Below are 3,808 nucleotides of genomic sequence, written 5' to 3' on the forward strand. Positions count from 1 at the left end.
TCATTCCCAGAATCTTTCTCTTCAGACCTTCCATTGCCCTCAATTTTTGTTGGGAAGATTCTGGTGGAGCCCACATCTTTTCTGGATTAAACTTAATCCAGGGGCACCCAGATTTGGGTTTCACCTGAGTCCTCCCAGATTCCTTGGGAACTTGCAAGGGGCAGCAAAATGCTACTGTCTCTGGCCTTCATTTGCAATCCTGGACAAGCCCCCAAAAATGTTGTAGAATTTGAGAGAGGTTCAATTATTTGCTTATAGAAAGGCCAGGAGTCAAGAATGATTTGGGGAAGGGAAAATGATTTATTGATGGCCAGCCGGACTCGGGAGCTCTCTGTTTCAAACCCTGGAACAAGATTTTTGAGTTCCTTTTATACAGAGTGGAAAGGCCAAATGGTCCTTTTGTTTCAGTTCTCAATAGGCTTGAATTAGCATATTATCTTCCACATCCTAGGTGAGCTTTTAGCATGGACTTTACACATTCTAGATAAGATTTTAGCACATTTGGTTTGCATTTTCCCTGAATTTTTAAAGTTTATAGAGTTTGCACTGATAAACTGTTTCCTGGGACTGGAGTCATTGCCATGGTTACCAAGGGCAGGGCTGCAGCCTCTCACCATCGCACACCCACAAGTCAGGACAGACAGCTCAGGTTAAAGTTATCTCCAAAGAGACAAAGAGCCTCTTGCCCATAGCCCACATCATTTACATTCTTGATATCAAGATTTTTTTCACAACTTTGCTTGCCATATTTTCTTTTTTTCTCCCTTCCCCCCAAATTCTTTTGTTTAAAAATAAACAAAGCTTTTCACTGCTTAGATTTTAAATCACATTTACTGATGAAGAAAACTTCTAGGACCAAACAGTTAACAGTGGAGCAACAAAACCTGGAAGGAATTCATGCCCCACATTTGTTTTAGACTTAAAGCAGAGAATACCAGACACATCACTCTTTAGGCAAGATTAAAGAGCTAGAGAATAGTGGAATACTCAGGGATTTTTGTGCAACCATTATCTGATCCCTTTATGCTAGAACAAACTGAGAGTTGTATTACTTTTAAGTGAACTAGAAGCAGGCTCCTGATCATTTTATGGGAAATTTCCTCCCTCTGTTTACATTTAGGCCAAGGGCATTAGCTAAAGAAGGACATTCCACTGATATGTACAGAACAATACTAGAAAATCAAAGAGGGGTTTATTTAGCTGATTTTATTTCTTCAAATATCAGATACATTCATATGATCCAGTAGAAAGGCTTAGTCCAAAAACTTCCATTTGGCATTTGTACCAAACAAGTCTCCCCATACTTCAGACATCATCTGCTAGGCTATAAGATATAGTTGGCTTTCTAGAATATTCAAAACCTTTATTTTACAATCTCTATTATAGATCTTAAAACCACTGGCTATATCCTCAGGTAGGTAGACCTCTTGATCAATTTGAGCATAAAGATATCTTTAGTGGTGATTTTGTACATAGGAATTACTTATTTCACTGCAGCCTTTAACAGAGGGCAATCCTGTTTCCTACAATGAATAATCATTGAGGGCTTCAGCAACTGGTACAAACCCTGATAGACCACTCCACCCAACTACAGTTAGCACCTGGTGTATCTTTTACCACCTTGCTGAGTCTCTGATTTGCTTCATTTAGTAGGTCTGTGATAAGGTCTTCTCTGGTTCTGGGTACTTTAAGTCATGCGTGATTCATCCAATTGGACATCTGAATTTTCCTGTGCTGCTCAATCTAGTTTTCTTTCTTCTCATAGTATTTCATAATCCTCTGTCTTTGGGTTTGCACAAGATGACCTTTTTTGATGTTAAACTCTTCTTCTGCCTTTGCCTATATTTCTTCTGCTTTCACATTAGCTTGTTTTTAAAAAAATTAATTTATTTTTATTTTTAAAGAAGTTTTACTTACAGAAATGTTACATAAAAAATACAAGGGATTCCCGTATGTCCCACTCCCTCCACCTCCCACACTTTTCCACATTAATGACATCTTTCATTAGTGTGGTACCTTTGTTATAATTGATGAACACATATTGAATCATTGCTACTAACCATGGACTACGTTTACATTACAGTTTATACTTTTTCCCACACAATTTTGTAAGTTATGACAAAATATACAATGACCTGTATCCATCACTGCTGTGTTATGCAGGACAACTTTAATGTCTCCAAAATGCCCCCATATGACACCTATTCTTCCCTTTCCCATTTCTTAGAACTTCTGGTGGTGACTGCCTTTACATCAATGATAGGAGTTCTTCCATTGCTATAATAATAATGTCTACTGTAGAATAATAATAAATCTACTTTAGTCCATTGTTCATTAACTTCTTATTCACTGAAAGCCATCATATGCTTAATCTGCATTTCTCCATCAGCATCACTGAGGGCTATGGCAAAAGTGATGCTAGTCGGTGGACAAGAGGTTCAAGTTTAGACTTGAAAAGGGTGGTGGAAGGAAAGGGAGAAGAAAACCCCACTATATTCTCTTCAGTCTTTCTTTGGTTTCACATGGCTCTTGAAATTGACTTCGTCAATGGAGCCACAAGTTACTACAAATTCTCCCTGGTCACTATCCTTCCAAACAGGTGACCTACTAAACTTTCCATCATGCTTACTCTCTGAGGATGCTGTCAATTTGTTCAAAATGTTCCTTCTTTACCATTTTTCTGGATAGAAGGTGCTTCAAAAGCAGGACTCATGATTGATGGTAGGACAGGGATCATGATTATTGGATCATATTTCAACAGATGAAACAACCATTATACACACAGAGAGTCATCTGTGGAAGAACATATCTAAAAGCCAGGTGTAGGATGTGCAAATGTTTTCAACTCACATGTAGCTCTGACAATAAAGCCTAGGTAATAATAACTCTTAAGTTCTCATGCCTTTGGATGCTATCACTTTCCAGATAAAATATAATCTTATGGGCAGTGGACTAACAAAAGGGAGAGAAAATCACCCTGTACCAATGTCCTCCACCCCTTTCCCTCTAGGTTTAACCAAGACACATTAGGTAACAATAACTAGCAGCATTCAAGTTAGGAGAAAGGATTTCTCTACACATTTGTTTGCTCTAGAAAAGTTCTTTAGTCTTTCTGTACACTTCAACTTTCTTCTCAATGAAATGGGGAGAGTAACATATCTACATTATAAGGATTGTTGTGAGGTTTAAATGACATGCAAAGCAATTAGAACAGGACCTGACATATATTACATACTCAACAAAAGTTGATGCTGCTATTGCTGCTGCTGATGTTAACATGACTTGCTTTGAAAAAATCATGTATCAGCTTTTTGTACTGAAAATGAAGAAGCAAACAGCTCAACCAGACCACATTTTCACCATGCAGAATGAACATATGTGCATCTTGAATTATTTTTTGGAGTGTGTGTGTGTGAAAGAGAGTGAGGATAAACTACCTCCCAGTGTCCCTTCTGAGGAGTTCAGACTAAGGGAAAATGGTTAAATTTGTTGTCTGCTGAGATATCTAAAAAGGTATAGCTTCACTAATTCCCAATACCTCTGTTGCTAGCTGTGGCACATATGGTGGTCTTTCCAAACTCTGAGTAAGATCCTTTGAGATTGTAGCCAGAGCTACAGGCAGTGGGAAACCTGTCCAATGCTAGTAAGATCAAGCTCTCTTAAGCACACACTATATTCCTTTTTGGAAAAATCTGAGCATAAAGGAAGATATTTTGCCTTTTTGGGTAAGGATGAGATTCTAATAATCAAGTTTAACATAAGGTGAAGAAGGTTAACCACCACACCAGGGAGCCAAGACTGCCTACAA

The 3,808-nt window shown here is 38.2% G+C and overlaps 1 pseudogene; it reads right to left on the reverse strand.

Moving 5' to 3' along the window:
• Window positions 1-1,319: 1,319 nt before the first annotated feature.
• On the reverse strand, window positions 1,320-2,676 carry LOC101416856 (V-type proton ATPase subunit E 1 pseudogene; annotated as a pseudogene).
• Between the last annotated feature and the right edge of the window lie 1,132 nt (window positions 2,677-3,808).

The sequence above is a fragment of the Dasypus novemcinctus genome, chromosome X, assembly GCF_030445035.2.
Source record: "Dasypus novemcinctus isolate mDasNov1 chromosome X, mDasNov1.1.hap2, whole genome shotgun sequence".
Taxonomy (NCBI): Eukaryota; Metazoa; Chordata; class Mammalia; order Cingulata; family Dasypodidae; genus Dasypus; species Dasypus novemcinctus.